This window comes from Rutidosis leptorrhynchoides, chromosome 2, assembly GCF_046630445.1.
Source record: "Rutidosis leptorrhynchoides isolate AG116_Rl617_1_P2 chromosome 2, CSIRO_AGI_Rlap_v1, whole genome shotgun sequence".
NCBI classification, from domain to species: domain Eukaryota; kingdom Viridiplantae; phylum Streptophyta; class Magnoliopsida; order Asterales; family Asteraceae; genus Rutidosis; species Rutidosis leptorrhynchoides.
This window is the reverse complement of record NC_092334.1, coordinates 6,808,688-6,831,430: the sequence shown is the minus strand read 5'-3', so window position 1 is coordinate 6,831,430 and position 22,743 is coordinate 6,808,688. Positions and strand designations below refer to the sequence as shown.

At 33.4% G+C, this 22,743-nt stretch overlaps 1 long non-coding RNA gene across 1 annotated transcript in view; it reads right to left on the bottom strand.

Annotated features, from left to right (window-relative positions):
- Window positions 1-17,703: 17,703 nt before the first annotated feature.
- Window positions 17,704-22,743, bottom strand: part of LOC139890518 (uncharacterized) — a 32,031-nt gene continuing 26,991 nt past the window's right edge. Inside the window, exon 3 of the long non-coding RNA XR_011773351.1 lies at window positions 17,704-17,987. This is a non-coding gene — a long non-coding RNA (uncharacterized lncRNA). The remainder of the gene's footprint in view (window positions 17,988-22,743) is intronic.

Below are 22,743 nucleotides of genomic sequence, written 5' to 3'. Positions count from 1 at the left end.
CTTCCCGAATATTAAGATGTTTCTCCGATCCTTTGGGTATTTCATCCTTTAAATTTCCCTCTTTTAAAACTCCTTGTTGCGCCTCCTTTATTTGAGTAGTAAGGTTATTATGAATCATTATATTCATAGATTTTACTCGAATGGGTTCTCTGTCCTTCCTGCTCAAGGCGTCGGCTACCACATTTGCCTTCCCCGGGTGGTAACGAATCTCAAAGTCGTAATCATTCAACAATTCAATCCACCTACGCTGCCTCATATTCAGTTGTTTCTAATTAAATATGTGTTGAAGACTTTTGTGGTCGGTATATATAATACTTTTGACCCCATATAAGTAGTGCCTCCAAGTCTTTAATGCAAAAACAACCGCGCCTAATTCCAAATCATGCGTCGTATAATTTTGTTCGTGAATCTTCAATTGTCTAGACGCATAAGCAATCACCTTCGTTCGTTGCATTAATACACAACCGAGACCTTGCTTTGATGCGTCACAATAAATCACAAAATCATCATTCCCTTCAGGCAATGACAATATAGGTGCCGTAGTTAGCTTTTTCTTCAATAACTGAAACGCTTTCTCTTGTTCATCATTCCATTCAAATTTCTTCCCTTTATGCGTTAATGCAGTCAAGGGTTTTGCTATTCTGGAAAAGTCTTGGATGAACCTTCTGTAGTAACCAGCTAGTCCTAAAAACTGGCGTATGTGTTTCAGAGTTTTCGGGGTTTCCCACTTTTCAACAGTTTCTATCTTTGCCGGATCCACCTTAATACCTTCTTTGTTCACTATGTGACCGAGGAATTGAACTTCTTCCAACCAAAATGCACACTTTGAAAACTTAGCGTACAATTCTTCCTTCCTCAATACTTCTAACACCTTTCTCAAATGTTCACCGTGTTCTTGGTCATTCTTTGAGTAAATAAGTATGTCATCAATGAAAACAATGACAAACTTGTCAAGGTATGGTCCACACACTCGGTTCATAAGGTCCATGAACACAGCTGGTGCATTAGTTAAACCAAACGGCATGACCATAAACTCGTAATGACCGTAACGTGTTCTGAAAGCAGTCTTTGGAATATCATCTTCTTTCACCCGCATTTGATGATACCCGGAACGTAAGTCAATCTTTGAATAAACAGACGAGCCTTGTAGTTGATCAAATAAGTCGTCGATTCTCGGTAGTGGGTAGCGGTTCTTGATGGTAAGTTTGTTCAACTCTCGGTAGTCGATACACAACCTGAATGTACCATCTTTCTTCTTGACAAACAAAACAGGAGCTCCCCACGGTGATGTGCTTGGTCGAATGAAACCACGCTCTAAAAGTTCTTGTAATTGGCTTTGCAGTTCTTTCATCTCGCTGGGTGCGAGTCTGTAAGGAGCACGAGCTATTGGTGCAGCTCCTGGTACAAGATCTATTTGAAATTCAACGGATCGATGTGGGGGTAATCTCGGTAATTCTTTCGGAAATACATCGGGAAATTCTTTTGCAATGGGAACATCATTGATGCTCTTTTCTTCAGTTTGTACTTTCTCGACATGTGCTAGAACAGCATAGCAACCTTTTCTTATTAGTTTTTGTGCCTTCAAATTACTAATAAGATGTAGCTTCGTGTTGCCCTTTTCTCCGTACACCATTAAGGGTTTTTCTTTTTCTCGTATAATGCGAATTGCATTTTTGTAACAAACGATCTCTGCTTTCACCTCTTTCAACCAGTCCATACCGATTATCACATCAAAACTCCCTAACTCTACTGGTATCAAATCAATCTTAAATGTTTCGCTAACCAGTTTAATTTCTCGATTCCGACATATATTATCTGCTGAAATTAATTTACCATTTGCTAATTAGAGTAAAAATTTACTATCCAAAGGCGTCAATGGACAACTTAATTTAGCACAAAAATCTCTACTCATATAGCTTCTATCCGCACCCGAATCAAATAAAACGTAAGCAGATTTATTGTCAATAAGAAACGTACCCGTAACAAGCTCCGGGTCTTCCTGTGCCTCTGCCGCATTAATATTGAAAACTCTTCCGCGGTCTTGTACATTCGTGTTCTCCTGGTTCGGGCAATTTCTAATAATGTGGCCCGGTTTTCCACATTTATAACAAACTACATTGGCATAACTTGCTCCGACACTACTTGCTCCGCCATTACTCGTTCCGACACCATTTGTTCCTTTCGTTCTATTAACCCCTGGTCCGTAGACCTCACACTTTGCCGCGCTATGACCATTTCTTTTACACTTGTTGCAAAATTTGGTGCAGAACCCCGAGTGATACTTTTCACACCTTTGGCATAGCTGCTTCTGATTGTTGTTGTTGTTGCGGTTATTATTGTTGTTGGGATGATTGTTGTAGTTGCTGTTGTTGTTGTTGTTGTTGTTGTTGTTGTTGTTGTTGTTGTTGTTGGGCCTTTTGTTGTAGTTGCGATTGATGTTGCAATTGTTGGGATAATTGTTGCGATTATTGTTGTAATTGCTGTTGTTGTTGTATTGGTGATTCTTATCACCGTTTTCCTCCCACTTTCTTTTGACTTGCTTCACATTGGCCTCTTCAGCAGTCTGTTCTTTAATTCTTTCTTCAATCTGGTTCACTAGTTTGTGAGCCATTCTACATGCCTGTTGTATGGAGGCGGGCTCGTGTGAACTTATATCTTCTTGGATTCTTTCCGGTAATCCTTTCACAAACGCGTCGATCTTCTCTTCCTCATCTTCGAATGCTCCCGGACACAATAGGCACAATTCTGTGAATCGTCTTTCGTACGTGGTAATATCAAATCCCTGGGTTCGTAACCCTCTAAGTTCTGTCTTGAGCTTATTGACCTCGGTTCTGGGACGGTACTTCTCGTTCATCAAGTGCTTGAATGCTGACCACGGTAGTGCGTACGCATCATCTTGTCCCACTTGCTCTAGATAGGTATTCCACCATGTTAACGCAGAACCTGTGAAGGTATGCGTAGCGTACTTCACTTTGTCCTCTTCAGTACACTTACTTATGGCAAACACCGATTCGACCTTCTCGGTCCACCGTTTCAATCCGATCGGTCCTTCGGTTCCATCAAATTCCAAAGGTTTGCAGGCAGTGAATTCTTTGTAGGTGCATCCTACACGATTTCCTGTACTGCCAGATCCAAGGTTATTGTTGGTATGTAGCGCAGCCTGTACCGCGGCTATGTTTGAAGCTAGAAAAGTACGGAATTCCTCTTCATTCATATTCACGGTGTGTCGAGTAGTCGGTGCCATTTCCTTCAAAATAGTCAAATGGAACAAGTTAATCATACAGAATATTAAGAGTAGTTAATAGTATTTCGTAGCATAATATGAACTCATTTATAAAAGCTTTTTCTTCATATTAGCATTTTATAAGTTTAAATTCGGGTAGTACCTACCCGTTAAGTTCATACTTAGTAGCTAATATACAATTCAACTACTACAATTCTATATGAAAAACTGATTGTAATAATATTTCACGTTCAAACTTTTATACAATATTTTACAAACTTACAATACCGCTTATTTTACATAAAGCATGAAATATAGCACACAATAACTTTGATACAAGATAGTTGTGAAGATAATTCTAGCTAGTACACAAGTCGTTGAGCAAAGGCAATAAAGACACGTAATTCATACGTCCAGAAACAAGTCATGCATTCTGGTTTTACTAGGACTACTTCCCATCCTTGGTCTTGTGGAACATAACCGTTATGGCCGTTGATAAGGCAGCGTGTTGTAACGTCGTCAAAGGGACGAGGGTTACGTAATGACCAACAGTCTCGTAATAACCTAAAAACCTCATTTCTTATCCCAATTACCGACTCCGTTACTTGTGGGAACGTTTTGTCTAATAGTTGTAGCCCGATGTTATTGTTCTCACTTTGGTGAGAAGCGAACATTACTAACCCGTAAGCATAACATGCTTCTTTATGTTGCATGTTAGCCGCTTTTTCTAAATCACGAAGTCCTATATTCGGATATACTGAGTCAAAATAATTTCTTAACCCGTTGCGTAAAATAGCATTTGGGTTCCCCGCAATATATGCGTCAAAGTAAACACATCGTAACTTATGGATTTCCCAATGTGATATCCCCCATCTTCCGAACGAAAGCCTTTTATAAACCAAGGCATTCTTGGAACGTTCTTCGAATGTCTTACAAACTGAACTCGCCTTAAATAGTTGTGCTGAGGAATTCTGACCGACTCTAGACAAGATTTCATCAATCATGTCTCCGGGTAGGTCTCTTAAAATATTGGGTTGTCTATCCATTTTGTGTTTTTATACTGTAAAATAGACAAGAGTTAGATTCATAAAAAAAATACTTATTAATACAAGCAATTTTTACATATATCATAAAGCATAAGCACACTATATTACATATATTACACCACACGAATATAACTATCTTATTCCGACTCGCTCGTTTCTTCTTGTTCGATTTTGGTTCGTTTTGCCAAGTTTCTAGGGATATATGATGTTCCCCTAATACAAGCCGCCGTTGTCCACATTGGTTTAGAAAAACCTGGTGGTTTAGAGGTTCCCGGGTCATTGATACAACTTAAGGACTTCGGGGGTTGACGATACATATAAAGTTCATCGGGGTTGGAATTAGATTTCTCTATTTTTATGCCCTTTCCCTTATTATTTTCTTTTGCCTTTTTAAATTCAGTTGGGGTAATTTCTATAACATCATCGGAATTCTCGTCGGAATCCGATTCATCGGAGAATTGGTAATCCTCCCAATATTTTGCTTCCTTGGTGGAAACACCATTGACCATAATTAACCTTGGTCGGTTGGTTGAGGATTCTCTTTTACTTAACCGTTTTATTATTTCCCCCACCGGTTCTATTTCTTCTTCCGGTTCCGATTCTTCTTCCGGTTCTGATTCTTCTTCCGGTTCCGACTCTTCTTCCGGTTCCTCTTCGGGAACTTGTGAATCAGTCCACGAATCATTCCAATTTACATTTGACTCTTCATTATTATTAGGTGAGTCAATGGGACTTGTTCTAGAGGTAGACATCTATCACATAATATCAAACACGTTAAGAGATTAATATATCACATAATATTCATATGTTAAAAATATATAGTTTCCAACAAAAATGTTAAGCAATCATTTTTAAAGAAAACACGGTCGAAGTCCAGACTCACTAATGCATCCTAACAAACTCGATAAGACACACTAATGCAAATTTTCTGGTTCTCTAAGACCAACGCTCGGATACCAACTGAAATGTCCCGTTCTTATTGATTAAAAACGTTCCATATTAATTGATTTCGTTGCGAGGTTTTGACCTCTATATGAGACGTTTTTCAAAGACTGCATTCATTTTTAAAACAAACCATAACCTTTATTTCATAGATAAAGGTTTAAAAAAAAAACTTTACGTAGATTATCAAATACTGATAATCTAAAATATCCTGTTTACACACGACCATTACATAATGGTTTACAATACAAATATGTTACAACAAAATAAGTTTCTTGAATGCAGTTTTTACACAATATCATACAAGCATGGACTCCAAATCTCGTCCTTATTTAAGTATGCGACAGCGGAAGCTCTTAATAATCACCTAGGAATAAACATGCTTAAAACGTCAACAAAAATGTTGGTGAGTTATAGGTTTAACCTATATATATCAAATCATAATAATAGACCACAAGATTTCATATTTCAATACACATCCCATACATAGAGATAAAAATCATTCATATGGTGAACACCTGGTAACCGACATTAACAAGATGCAAATATAAGAATATCCCCATCATTTCCGGGACACCCTTCGGATATGATATAAATTTCGAAGTACTAAAGCATCCGGTACTTTGGATGGGGTTTGTTAGGCCCAATAGATCTATCTTTAGGATTCGCGTCAATTAGGGTGTCTGTTCCCTAATTCTTAGATTACCAGACTTAATAAAAAGGGGCATATTCGATTTCGATAATTCAACCATAGAATGTAGTTTCACGTACTTGTGTCTATTTTGTAAATCATTTATAAAACCTGCATGTATTCTCATCCCAAAAATATTAGATTTTAAAAGTGGGACTATAACTCACTTTCACAGATTTTTACTTCGTCGGGAAGTAAGACTTGGCCACTGGTTGATTCACGAACCTATAACAATATATACATATATATCAAAGTATGTTCAAAATATATTTACAACACTTTTAATATATTTTGATGTTTTAAGTTTATTAAGTCAGCTGTCCTCGTTAGTAACCTACAACTAGTTGTCCACAGTTAGATGTACAGAAATAAATCGATAAATATTATCTTGAATCAATCCACGACCCAGTGTATACGTATCTCAGTATTGATCACAACTCAAACTATATATATTTTGGAATCAACCTCAACCCTGTATAGCTAACTCCAACATTCACATATAGAGTGTCTATGGTTGTTCCGAAATATATATAGATGTGTCGACATGATAGGTCGAAACATTGTATACGTGTCTATGGTATCTCAAGATTACATAATATATAATACAAGTTGATTAAGTTATGGTTGGAATAGATTTGTTACCAATTTTCACGTAGCTAAAATGAGAAAAATTATCCAATCTTGTTTTACCCATAACTTCTTCATTTTAAATCCGTTTTGAGTGAATCAAATTGCTATGGTTTCATATTGAACTCTATTTTATGAATCTAAACAGAAAAAGTATAGGTTTATAGTCAGAAAAATAAGTTACAAGTCGTTTTTGTAAAGGTAGTCATTTCAGTCGAAAGAACGACGTCTAGATGACCATTTTAGAAAACATACTTCCACTTTGAGTTTAACCATAATTTTTGGATATAGTTTCATGTTCATAACAAAAATCATTTTCTCAGAATAACAACTTTTAAATCAAAGTTTATCATAGTTTTTAATTAACTAACCCAAAACAGCCCGCGGTGTTACTACGACGGCGTAAATCCGGTTTTACGGTGTTTTTCGTGTTTCCAGGTTTTAAATCATTAAGTTAGCATATCATATAGATATAGAACATGTGTTTAGTTGATTTTAAAAGTCAAGTTAGAAGGATTAACTTTTGTTTGCGAACAAGTTTAGAATTAACTAAACTATGTTCTAGTGATTACAAGTTTAAACCTTCGAATAAGATAGCTTTATATGTATGAATCGAATGATGTTATGAACATCATTACTACCTTAAGTTCCTTGGATAAACCTACTGGAAAAGAGAAAAATGGATCTAGCTTCAATGGATCCTTGGATGGCTCGAAGTTCTTGAAGCAGAATCATGACACGAAAACAAGTTCAAGTAAGATCATCACTTGAAATAAGATTGTTATAGTTATAGAAATTGAATCAAAGTTTGAATATGATTATTACCTTGTATTAGAATGATAACCTACTGTAAGAAACAAAGATTTCTTGAGGTTGGATGATCACCTTACAAGATTGGAAGTGAGCTAGCAAACTTGAAAGTATTCTTGATTTTATGTAACTAGAACTTTTGGAATTTATGAAGAACACTTAGAACTTGAAGATAGAACTTGAGAGAGATCAATTAGATGAAGAAAATTGAAGAATGAAAGTGTTTGTAGGTGTTTTTGGTCGTTGGTGTATGGATTAGATATAAAGGATATGTAATTTTGTTTTCATGTAAATAAGTCATGAATGATTACTCATATTTTTGTAATTTTATGAGATATTTCATGCTAGTTGCCAAATGATGGTTCCCACATGTGTTAGGTGACTCACATGGGCTACTAAGAGCTGATCATTGGAGTTTATATACCAATAGTACATACATCTAAAAGCTGGGTATTGTACGAGTACGAATACGGGTGCATACGAGTAGAATTGTTGATGAAACTGAACGAGGATGTAATTGTAAGCATTTTTGTTAAGTAGAAGTATTTTGATAAGTGTCTTGAAGTCTTTCAAAAGTGTATGAATACATATTAAAACACTACATGTATATACATTTTAACTGAGTCGTTAAGTCATCGTTAGTCGTTACATGTAAATGTTGTTTTGAAACCTTTAGGTTAACGATCTTGTTGAATGTTGTTAACCCATTGTTTATTATAACAAATGAGATGTTAAATTGTTATATTATCATGATATTATGATATATAATATATCTTAGTATGATGTATATACAGTTAAATGTCGTTACAACGATAATCGTTACATATATGTCTCGTTTCGAAATCATTAAGTTAGTAGTCTTATTTTTACATATGTATTTCATTGTTAATACACTTAATAATATATTTACTTATCATTTAACATAATTAACCAAGTGTATCAATATCTTAATATGATTCATATGTACCTAGTAAGACGTTGTTATAACGATAATCGTTATATATATCGTTTTCGAGTTTCTTAAATTAATAGTCTCATTTTTATGTATATAACTCATTGTTAAAATACCTAATGAGATACATACTTATAATAAAAACATGTTAACTATATATATAACCATATATATGTCATCGTATAGTTTTTACAAGTTTTAACGTTCGTGAATCACCGGTCAACTTGGGTGGTCAATTGTCTATATGAAACATATTTCAATTAATCAAGTCTTAACAAGTTTGATTGCTTAACAGGTTGGAAACATTTAATCATGTAAATATCAATCTCAATTAATATATATAAACATGGAAAAGTTCGGGTCACTACAGTTTCGATTATATGCTATTGGATATGCTAGTTGCGGTATTGGAGGTTATTAGCTTTGTACTTGAGATGGTATGCTAATTATATTGCTAGCATGTATGTGGTATGTGAGTAAGTGTTTACAAGTAGGTATATTATATATGTATGTGTGAAATTATTGCATTCACTAAGTGTTTTGCTTACCCTCTCGTTGTTTACCTTTTTAGGCTCCGGCGTGGATAAAGGCAAGGGTATTCGTTTGGATTAGAGATCTCTCACTTTTGATATGATAGTGAACGCTTTTGGATTTTTTTGCCTAAGTGTGGGGTAGTTTTGTCCCAAACACCATGCTGGTTAAATGTTTGGAAGTTAAATTATTTGGGTCAAAATTGCTACATTATTGTACTTAATGGGTCGTTGGAGTCCCAAGGGTCGATGTGTCTGTTTTGTTGTTCAAATACTTTTATTTTATGAATCGAATGTAATTGGTGTCATTTGATCTTGTGGTTGTGTATTTGGTTTGGGATGAAACTTAGTCAAATATTGAAACAGCCCTCCCCAGGTACAGGAGCGCCGCTTTTGTAGTAAAAGCGCCGCTCCTGATCAGTCTTTGGTGGTGTTTTTCATCAGGTGGTAGAAGCGTCGCTTTTGGAATCAAAAGGGCCGCTCTGGGTCCTTCGAAAGCGCCGCTCCTATGTATAAAAAAATTTATGCAGTTCAAATAAACAGTTCTGAGTCGTTTCAAGTGGTATCAGAGCATGGTCTAAGGGATTTAGGCGAGTTGAGATAGGTGCCTAGACTTAGACTTTAATGTGTGTGCGTTTTATGTGGGACTTGTAGGAGACGTACATATAAATTTCTGGTTTGTATAGTCAACTTGTGTGAGGTGTATCTAATTAAGTAGTTGTCCTATATATGTGAATTAACCACCGTTGGTTAGGTTTTTTAGTCCTTTAACCAACCATATTCAATTTATGTCCTGGATCAAAGTATACGTTAGTCAAAATTGAAGTATCTCACGGTTGCGCAAAACAGTCCAATAATCATCATAGAGTTTAAAAATAGCAAAACTCCTTATCTTTCTTTATAATCATTTAAGAGAGTTAATAACATATATAATAACATGTGGTATGAAGGAACATACCCTCGGTCTTAATTATCTTAGTTTTTAATTCATGTGTTCTAGGTAAGTGTCAAACTACAATGCTAATCTTAGTCAACTTTCTTGGTCCATAACTCACTCGATATTTCATGTATTTTAATGGTTCAAGTTGCTGGAGACTCCTTAATATATTAGGTTTTCAAAACATAAACATAAATTTCAAGTTTCATCTTCTTTTTAGACTTTTTTTTTTTTTTGAAAGGCAAGCTTGCATCAGTCCGGACCGAAGCCTAGTCATCATTTGCACACACACACGCGCTTTTGGGCAGGAAACCCGAACCACACTCTGAGGATCCGACCCTTTAACCATCCCGAGGGGCAGGCGGGCCGGATCTTAGTCCCGGAGCGGGTCGGTAAAACCTTCCCTTTGGGCCACCTTCAAGGAATATATTTCAATTCCTAGAGCGGGTGACGAGGCTCGAACCCGAGACCTCTAGCCCTGCGAGTACACAAGTGTAACCGCGGTACCATTGAAGCAATGCTTCGTTGGTTTCCTTTTCTTTTTAGACTTATATCTCATTATTTTGACGTATGTCAGATTAGTCGGAATTCCGACATGTAGTGACGAAATAAAATTATAAAATACCTTTTTCTTTTTCGAAAATTATGATATTTTTACTGAAATACTTATACATATAAATTAACTTATATTAAATCAATTAGCTTGCGAAACAAATTCTAGCATAGTTTTTAAGTCGTGAATATAAAACAGTTATCATATGTGATATTGTTAGTAAACAAAGATAAGTAAAAGATAAGTAAAAGATAAGTATGAGTTCTACGTTTGAAGAATCCTTAAAGATGACTTAAAGATGATAAAGATTACTAGAATATGGATGATGATGATGATGATGATGATGATGATGATGATGATGATGATGATGATGATGATGATGATGATGATGCTAGTTTGTGATTATAGAGAGATAGAGTGAAAGATTGAAAGAAAATTTGAAAGTAAAAAGTAAGAAAAATGGTGAAAGAATGCTGTCATTATATAAAATTAGTCAAGGGTTGCATGTGATTAAATTATTGTCCATATCTCTTTAATCATTCAATGAATTAATGACTGGAATAATTGTTGTATAAAACTATGTAAATACATCTAGAAACGTACATATAATACGCGTATAAATAACTGTGAAAGTACGGGTATAATACTTGATAAAATCGAGTGGAAATACAAGTATTATTATCATACATAAGTATATATATGTTATTGTGTGTATACATGACCTTATAAGATGTATTTATATACGTATTGTATTTTATCTTATTACGATTCATAATTCGGTTACTTATATATTTATATAAAACATATTATATATATTGTTCAAAACACTTTAAATTCTTAATACGTAGATGAATGTATCATACTTAGTTAATGTATTTCATGAAATACTTATTTGTTATAGTTTCAAGTTAGTTATATCAGTATACGTAGTAAGGTTTATATGAATGTATGAATGATCATGAATGTAAAAAAAACCCTTCGAATGTTTAAAATTTAACATATCAATTTGCCTATCATGTCGGAAAAATTCTATATTGAGCAAGTAGGTTAAATAACCTAGTCGGAAAAGTTCGGGTTGTCATACCTACCCGTTAAAAAAAATTTCGTCCCGAAATTTTGGTTAACGCCATCAAACGGCGTTATGTTAAGAAATATGTGAAAATATTTTCATTTTATTTTATCTTGACTCTCAGTGCACTCTGGTCCTTTATGCGCGTGTTCCATCGAACTTTAGTAATAAGAATAGTACTCTGCTTGAGTTGTTTGACCTCACAGTCAGAAGTCTCTATGGACTCTTTAATGAATTCAAGTTCGTCGCCGATGCGTATTTCATCAAGAGGGAATGATATGGTTTTCTTATGCTAAGCATTTCTTCAAGTTTGATGTGTGAGAAGTATCATGAATGCCCCACTTGGGTCTCTCTACAACATGGTTTAGTGATATTGCTATAAACATACGTATAATTCGATGCAATATCATTTATATTTCATAATACTTTTACCGTTTTAAAAGACATTCGATTCATATTTCACGATAAAAATGACTAAAAGTATACACGAGCTTAGAGTTGGAAGAAAAGACGATAAACGACAAATTTAAACCAAATATATATATCAAAAGAACGTTTATCCAAAAACAAGAACAAAAGAAGAAAAATATGCAGGTTCAAGGTAATCGAAGAAAAAGAGATAGTACGAAAAATCCAAATCAATATACGTCAAGAACGATAAACCGAGAACAAAGGCCGAAAAATAACAGATATACACCTACGCGAAACGCGTTTCTACATGAAATGTAACATGTGCTTGCTATACGAAACGCCTAGGAAATCGAACAGATTCAGATCCAAAACAGTATGGGACGGTGGCTTTTAAGTTTTATAGTATTTCTTTTGCAGACTTTACAGCAGAATATACAGCAAAACACATCAAGTATGAAAGTTACCTACTACTTCTATTTTGCAATATATATGAACTAGATTTTAAGAGCCTGTGCGTTGCACGGCAGCACTAAAAAATAGTTTTCGTACTCGTTAATATTTGTACAACATTGTTTGTTGTTGATAGCAGTTTTTTGACGAAACACTTTAGTTGTATATATATATATATATATTGAAACTTAAGAAATGTTAAAAATGAGTTTCATAAAATCTAGATTTGAGCCCGTGTTCGTCTTAAATTATAACAGTTTACGAAGGTGAACCTATCGTGTTCGTCTGAAATTATTGTGTAGGGTTTTAAATTAACTTTCTATAAGCTGGAACATCAAATAATAAATCCAATTAGTTATATCAAGTTCTTATAAACAGAGCTGCTAATATTTGTGATCAATCAAGTTTAAACAAATGAAGTATAACCATATACACAATTACAAATTTAAATTTGTTAGTATAAAATGAAATAGTCAAATAACATATAATGTAGTATGCTAATTAATTCATTTATTGATATATGTAATAAGTTAATTCATTTATTGATATCTTGTGGGCCTTATTTAAAGTTATTTTTTATGCATAACAACATTAGATTATGATTCAAATGATATATCTATCTATTCTGTTTAATATAATACATCTCTTTAAGGTCTTGACCAACCAAACTAATTTTAAGATTTTTTATTCCTAAACATGACTGTATTTAAACATGGTGTGAGCACAACTGTATATATGACAACGAATTGTTATATATATTTTCTGGCTGAATGGGTACTGCATTTGTCTGAATTTAGTATAATTATTATGTATAGAGATAAGAATAAGAAAAATATATGTATCATGCAAAAAACATATGCACATTGTTTGTGAATTGGATTGGCAAAATAAATATATACAGAGTAAGTAACTGGATGAGCAATGCACGTAGTTAACAGGCAAATACTTTCATGTCCAATCCAGTTCAGGAGAAACTTAAAACACATCAACACTTCATGACATGCAGCAACATGAAAGGTTGTTTAGTAAGAAATAATTTTACAAGTAATATGTTTTTTAAATGCAAGAAAGAATGTATTATAAAGCATAAATAGTAAATCTAAATAAGGATTGCTTTACTTTTGTCAGGCATTACTACTTCACAGTGGTTATTGCAAATAGACCCATATAAACAGAAATTTAGCATGTATGTATCTTTTATAACTCGCGTTTTTACAAACTAAAAATGCGTTTGATTACCAACAAACAATATTTGGTTAGGTCTTACTTGAAAACATATATAAACGGGAAATAATAGGATAGTGTTGGTGTACAAACAAAACATATAACGTCCTCAATATAACATACGATTAGTGTTAGTGTAGTATTTACCATAAACAACACATGTAAAACTATAATTAACCAATGTATTGATGTACCAATCTTTTCCTTTAATATAATATCCATCAGGCTTTACACAATTAGGGTGTTGTAGTGCATATAGCACGCATAATTCGGCGACAAATTTACAGTTTCACTATTTTAATCTTACAATAGAATTGCTTGTGCTTGACAGCTATCTCTGAACCATAAGGGAGTATACTGCAGGAAATAATTTGGAATGATAAAAACGGTGAAATAGAAACACCTTAAAGTAGAAGTTCACAATAAAACATGTACGCAGAGATAATAGTTACCTTGTAAACTGGTCGAGGCCTTCTTTACTGATCTCATTATTAGGATCAAAGCTATAAGTAGCTGATATGATTTGGTGTGGACCAAAATAACTTGTCCGTATTTCAAGTGTAGGTAGGGTTATGACAAGGATGGTGAGTAGAATCAACTTGTATTCAAGAGTTTCGTTGAAAAGAAACGCATACAAAAGCTACACATAGCAGTTTCTACCCAATTATTAACAAACTAATCTGCTTGGGTCGTGTTTATATTAAAAGGGTGAAACTAAAGAAAAAATCATGAACGGGCACAGGTCAAATAGGTTGACAGTCTCCCATGATATTCGAATGGCTACAAACCCTAAATCGTTTTTAGATCATTTTTGAAATGCTAAATTATTTATAAATTTTTTGTGAATATGAGCCAATAAGTGTTACATTTTCAAGCCCACGTAGGCACATCCCAAGTTAACACATTTTAGAAAACATCCATTTAAACTCAATGTCTTTTGCGAGTTAACAAACCAACCTAAATAGTCAAAATACATACACTCAATGCGATGACTTGAAACGAATAGTGCAAAAACATGAAATAATTAGTATCAAATATGGAAGATGGTATGTGTACATACAGATGGAAGAGTTGTCATGAGTGACTAATTATGACTACTTCTGACAGCTTAAGCTTCTATTCATCCTCTCATAATGACAACATTATCAACAAAAACCTTCAATAGTGACAAATTTTAATTTGCTATTAAAACTGCACTTTTTATGGTGGCAAATGTTAGCACACTTCCATATGGTACAACATGGAGAGTCCACACCTACTGCATGAATACAATAGATGAACAAAAAAAAATACAATGATGTTAGCTTACCTAAATTTATCCTGTAACATAAAGATCTCAACTTGCTACAGTTTAAACCAAGTAATAGATATATCAGGATCACATATAAGGTACGTAGTAAATACAATGCATTCCACTTTCGATGAACAAATGGACTCAAACGGGTCAAGTGTCGAAACAGTCAAAATTATGAGTCTTTATATTTTTATTTAAATTAACAAAATGTTAATATACCCTACTATATTCACACATGGCGTAAATGTTACATTTTGAACTGTTATTTGCCTTAAAGCTTTATCGATGTAAAATAATTAAACATTTAATGTATCTATAGGATGGTACTTAAATAGGGATCTAGTAAGATAGAGCAATATGTGGTAGGTGCATTTGTCCTTAGATTGCGATCGATCCAAATGCGATAAACTTTTGCTTCAATTACCTTGTTGTTATCAAAAACATTCAAGTCATCCATTGATAACCGTTGTTGTTCCATCCTGTACAAAATAAAAATAAATTATAAACATAACTTATAACAATATAGTTTCATCTAAATTTTTCAACGTTGCTGTTGTTTACGGATTTTATGTATCATTATTGTATAAGACAACTAACACTATATAAACCATCCTGCTGCCATCTACTGATTTCAGAGGCAAGGTGGTTGCTAGAAATTAATTCGCTAGTTAAAAAACCCAAGTATATTGGAAGGAGATAACATGACCTAAAACCATGGTTCATGTGAAGGTAGGACACCTTAGAGCATAAGATAAGTAAGTTAATTCATATTTGTATTAAGTCGTTGAAGCGATCCCGACGATCGCGAGAATATGATCTGACCTATTCTTCAAAACCAATAATTGACATCACAGTTAGTACATGTATTACCATATCTCCTAAATCCTCATAAAAAATTGAAACACTTGCTTGGCCTAAGAACCAAAAGATACTCAGAAATTAAATATAACAATAACAAATAATTATGATAATAGACGTAATAACAAATAATTATGATAATAGACATACATTCAAAATATAACAATGCTAGCAATTTAAGAAATATCAGAAGAAGTATACCTTCAGAATTGAAACTCTTAAATCATTATGCGAAGGAAAACAACATCTCAGCATCGAGCCTACAGAGAGTTGTACATCAGCATGAGCTTTTATTATTACTACAAATAAACATAATATAAAATGAGCAAATACGAATGAGAAACAACAAATAGGAAAACAGAAAGACAACATCATAAAAGTTATAGAAAACTTAGATTACCATTAGATGTAGAATCATTGGCTGGATCGGTTCCATTATCGAAATATAACTGAGGAGTAAGTAGATAAGAAGCAGAAGCATCAAACGAACCATCAACATAAGATGGTTAAGAACTGGCACTTCCATACGATTACGGCACCTAGAAAAATCTCTAACAGCAGTCAGTCTTGAAGACACAGATGACACATTTGCATCGATGCGATTATTATTAACACCTTCAGACGACACATTTCGAATACCAGACAACACCTTCCTTTTTATTCTAGGTGTCATTATACTATTACAATGTTAAATATTATAGCTAACGTTATAAAGTTGAAATTGTAACAGCTTAATCCAAAAAAGTACTTATCAACAACTACATTAAAAATAAATCATAGCCCACAACAACAGATACGCAACGTTGTTTGTTATGAACAGTCATCAAACATTCGAACAATATGAACAAAAAAACTGGAGAATGAAGTCCATATTTGCCTGACAACGTCGTAACTGTAAACGATGCTAACGAAGTCCAACGAGCACCTATAAACATTAATCAAATCTTAATGACAAAACTTGGATGACATAACTTTTAGACCATGTCTGAATATATTAGGGTATATTAATCACCGCAAGCTTGTTCTTTTTACTGATGAAGACGACTGTTTCGAAGAAAAAAAAATAATTATCGATGCAGGAGACGAGTATTTGAATGTAAAGGACATATATTATTATTTGTTGGTAAAAAAATTCAATTAAAAATTTGGAAATATTAAGGACGATTTATTCATGATCAAAAATAAAAACCATAAGACGAAAATCAACAAATTTGATCCAAAAATTGGCACACTTGCCTTATCAAACTGTTGCCAAAATTGCAAGAACTCAACGGATTTACAAATTATGTTCATATTTGATTCAAAGATCAACAAATCATAGTTGATGAACGAACTTACGGATTTGGTGAAAAAATTAACAAACCTGGGATACAAATCGTATTAATGCAAAGATTGATTCCGATAATCCTATCGTGAAATATCGTAATACACAAATCTGAAGAACAAATCGTATACCGATTAACAGCTTACAATCAGTTAGTTGTTGATGGTGGACGTACCTGACGAAGGTAGTGATGATCTCTCACAGGTTCTGATGGAATAATCACAAGTATTGGACGATTTTGATCGTCGAAATCGGGTTGAACAACGGGGACGAATATTTGAGATTTCTTGATCCATTTGAAACCCTAATTTGAATGGAGGTTTCGTATTAACCCTGGAAATTCGATATCCAGGTGTAATTATTTAGAATTAAGTATTTTAGTGAAGATTTAATATGTAATTAACATGTGTGCAGTGTAATTAGTAAAGCACTAATCAGTTGACACGTCAGATATAATCACTCGCTTTATAGATGAGTATTTGAATGTAAAGGACATATATTATTATTTGTTGGTAAAAAAATTCAATTAAAAATTCGGAAATATTAAGGATGATTTATTCATGATCAAAAATAAAAACCATAAGACGAAAATCAACAAATTTGATCCAAAAATTGGCAATCTTGCCTTATCAAACTGTTGCCAAAATTGCAAGAACTCAACGGATTTACAAATTATGTTCAGATTTGATTCAAAGATCAACAAATCGTAGTTGATGAACGAACTTACGGATTTGGTGAAAAAATTAACAAACCTGGGATACAAATCGTATTGATGCAAAGATTGATTCTGATAATCCTATCGTGAAATATCGTAATACACAAATCTGAAGAACAAATCGTATACCGATTAACAGCTTACAATCAGTTAGTTGTTGATGGTGGACGTACCTGACGAAGGTAGTGATGATCTCTCACAGGTTCTGATGGAATAATCACAAGTATTGGACGATTTTGATCGTCGGAATCGGGTTGAACAACGGGGATGAATATTTGAGATTTCTTGATCCATTTGAAACCCTAATTTGAATGGAGGTTTCGTATTAACCCTGGAAGTTCGATATCTGTAGTGACCCGAACTTTTCCATGTTTATATATATTAATTGAGATTGATATTTACATGATTAAATGTTTCCAACATGTTAAGTAATCAAACTTGTTAAGACTTGATTAATTGAAATATGTTTCATATAGACAATTGACCACCCAAGTTGACCAGCGATTCACGAACGTTAAAACTTGTAAAAACGACATGACGATATATATATGGATATACATATGGTTAACATGAGATTATGATAAGTAAGTATCTCCGTAAGTATATTAACAATGAGTTATATACATATAAACAAGACTACTAACTTAAGGATTTCGAAACGAGACATATATGTAACGATTATCGTTGTAACGACATTTAAATGTATATATATCATATTAAGATATATTAATATATCATAATATCATGATAATATAATAATTTAACATCTCATTAGATATAATAAACAATGGGTTAACAACATTAATTGAGATCGTTAACTTAAAGGTTTCAAAACAACACTTACATGTAATGACTAACGATGACTTAACGACTCAGTTAAAATGTATATACATGTAGTGTATTTAGATGTATTAAAATACTTTTGGAAGACTTCAAGACATATATCAAAACACTCATACTTAACGAAAATGGTTACAGTTACTTTCCCATTCTTTTCTTTCATCAAGAATTCTAGTCGTATTTTTACCCGTATTATACACAGCTTCAAAACGTACTTACTATGGGTATATACCAATAGGAACTAGCATGGGATTCCACTCTTGATTATGTCATGTATGACTAATCAATTTTAACTTCTATCATGAGTTAGTCAACTAACTAGAACTCCTTTTAACCCCACTCACCACTCACCAATTACCACTCATCATTCACTCCATTTCACTTCCGATTCTCTTTCTAATTCTCTCTCAACACACACACACTATTATGAACGTATTTTTCCAGTAGTTAATCATCATCTTCATCAAAAATCACTTCAAGAATCAAGCTATAATCATCATAGGAAGAACACTTCAAGAACACTTCAAAAATCCCTTCAAGTTTACTAATTTACTTCCAAGCTTTCTAATCCATTCCAAGTAATCATCTAAGATCAAGAAACCTTTGTTATATACAGTAGGTTATCTTTCTTATTCAAGGTAATATTCATATTCAAACTTTGATTCAATTTCTATAACTATAAACTATCTTAATTCGAGTAAAAATCTTACTTGAACTTGTTTTTGTGTCATGATCCTACTTCAAGAACTTTCAAGCCATCCAAGATCCTTTGAAGCTAGATCATTTCTTCTCACTTTCAGTAGGTTTACCTACTAAACTTGAGGTAGTAATGATGTTCATAACATCATTCGATTCATATATATAAAACTATCTTATTCGAAGGTTTAAACTCGTAATCACTAAAACATAGTTTAGTTAATTCTAAACTTGTTCGCAAACAAAAGTTAATCCTTCTAACTTGACTTTTAAAATTAACTAAATACATGTTCTATATCTATATGATATGCTAACTTAATGATTTAAAACCTGGAAACACGAAAAACACCGTAAAACCGGATTTACGCCGTCGTAGTAACACCGCGGGCTGTTTTGGGTTAGTTAATTAAAATCTATGATAAACTTTGATTTAAAAGTTGTTATTCTGAGAAAATGATTTTTATTATGAACATGAAACTATATCCAAAAATTATGGTTAAACTCAAAGTGGAAGTATGTTTTCTAAAATGGTCATCTAGACATCGTTCTTTCGACTAAAATGACTACCTTTACAAAAACGACTTGTAACTTATTTTTCTGACTATAAACCTATACTTTTTCTTTTTAGATTCATAAAATAGAGTTCAATATGAAACCATAGCAATTTGATTCACTCAAAACGGATTTAAAATGAAGAAGTTATGGGTAAAACAAGATTGGATAATTTTTCTCATTTTAGCTACATGAAAATTGGTAACAAATCTATTCCAACCATAACTTAATCAACTTGTATTGTATATTATGTAATCTTGAGATACCATAGACACGTATACAATGTTTCGACCTATCATGTTGACACATCTATATATATTTCGGAACAACCATAGACACTCTATATGTGAATGTTGGAGTTAGCTATACAGGGTTGAGGTTGATTCCAAAATATATATAGTTTGAGTTGTGATCAATACTGAGATACGTATACACTGGGTCGTGGATTGATTCAAGATAATATTTATCGATTTATTTCTGTACATCTAACTGTGGACAACTAGTTGTAGGTTACTAACGAGGACATCTGACTTAATACACTCAAATCTTTAAATATATTAAAAGTGTTGTAAATATATTTTGAACATACTTTAATATATATGTATATATTGTTATAGGTTCGTGAATCAACAGTGGCCAAGTCTTACTTCTCGACGAAGTAAAAATCTGTGAAAGTGAGTTATAGTCCCACTATTAAAATCTAATATTTTTGGGATGAGAATACATGCAGGTTTTATAAATGATTTACAAAATAGACACAAGTACGTGAAACTACATTCTATGGTTGAATTATCGAAATCGAATATGCTGCTTTTTATTAAGTCTGGTAATCTAAGAATTAGGGAACAGACACCCTAATTGACGCGAATCCTAAAGATAGATCTATTGGGCCTAACAAACCCCATCCAAAGTATCGGATGCTTTAGTACTTCGAAATTTATATCATATCCGAAGGGTGTCCCGGAATGATGGGGATATTCTTAAATATGCATCTTGTTAATGTCGGTTACCAGGTGTTCACCATATGAATGATTTTTATCTCTATGTATGGGATGTGTATTGAAATATGAAATCTTGTGGTCTATTATTATGATTTGATATATATAGGTTAAACCTATAACTCACCAACATTTTTTGTTGACGTTTTAAGCATGTTTATTCTCAGGTGATTATTAAGAGCTTCCGCTGTCGCATACTTAAATAAGGACAAGATTTGGAGTCCATGCTTGTATGATATTGTGTAAAAACTGCATTCAAGAAACTTATTTTGTTGTAACATATTTGTATTGTAAACCATTATGTAATGGTCGTGTGTAAACAGGATATTTTAGATTATCATTATTTGATAATCTACGTAAAGCTTTTTAAACCTTTATTTATGAAATAAAGGTTATGGTTTGTTTTAAAAATGAATGCAGTCTTTGAAAAACGTCTCATATATAGGTCAAAACCTCGCAACGAAATCAATTAATATGGAACGTTTTTAATCAATAAGAACGGGACATTTCAGTTGGTATCCGAGCGTTGGTCTTAGAGAACCAGAATTCTGCATTAGTGTGTCTTATCGAGTTTGTTAGGATGCATTAGTGAGTCTGGACTTTGACCGTGTTTACTTAAAAAATGATTGTTTAACAAATTTTGTTGGAAACTATATATTTTTAACATGTGAATATTATGTGATATATTAATCTCTTAACGCGTTTGATATTATGTGATAGATGTCTACCTCTAGAACAAGTCCCATTGACTCACCTAATAATAATGAAGAGTCAAATGTAAATTGGAATGATTCGTGGACTGATTCACAAGTTCCCGAAGAGGAACCAGAAGAAGAATCGGAACCGGAAGAAGAATCGGAACCGGATGAAGAAATAGAACCGGTGGGAGAAATAATAAAACGGTTAAGTAAAAGAAAATCCTCAACCAACCGACCAAGGTTAATTATGGTCAATGGTGTTTCCGCTAAGGAAGCAAAATATTGGGAGGATTACCAATTCTCCGATGAATCGAATTCTGACGAGAATTCCGATGATGTTATAGAAATTACCCCAACTGAATTTAAAAAGGCAAAAGAAAATAATAAGGGAAAGGGCATAAAAATAGAGAAATCTAATTCAAACCCCGATGAACTTTATATGTATCGTCAACCCCCGAAGTCCTTAAGTTGTAACAATGACCCGGGAACCTCTAAACCACCAGGTTTTTCTAAACCAATGTGGAAAATGACGGCTCGTATTAGGGGAACATCATATATCCCTAGAAACTTGGAAAAACGAACCAAAACCGAAGAAGAAGAAACAAGCGAGTCGGAATAAGATAGTTGTATTCGTGTGGTGTAATATATGTAATATAGTGTGCTTATGCTTTATGATATATGTAAAAATTGCTTGTATTAATAAGTATTTTTTTTTTATGAATCTAACTCTTGTCTATTTTACAGTATAAAAACACAAAATGGATAGACAACCCAATATTTTAAGAGACCTACCCGGAGACATGATTGATGAAATCTTGTCTAGAGTCGGTCAGAATTCTTCGGCACAACTATTTAAGGCGAGATCAGTTTGTAAGACATTCGAAGAACGTTCCAAGAATGCCTTGGTTTATAAAAGGCTTTCGTTCGAAAGATGGGGGATATCACATTGGGAAATCCATAAGTTACGATGTGTTTACTTTGACGCATATATTGCGGGGAACCCAAATGCTATTTTACGCAATGGGTTAAGAAATTATTTTGACTCAATATATCCGAATATTGGACTTTGTGATTTAGAAAAAGCGGCTAACATGCAACATAAAGAAGCATGTTATGCTTACGGATTAGTAATGTTCGCTTCTCACCAAAGTGAGAACAAGAACATCGGCCTACAACTATTAAACAAAACGTTCCCACAAGTGACGGAGTCGGTAATTGGGGTAAGAAATGAGGTTTTTAGATTGTTACGGGACTGTTGGACATTACGTAACCCTCGTCCCTTTGACAACGTTACAACACGCTG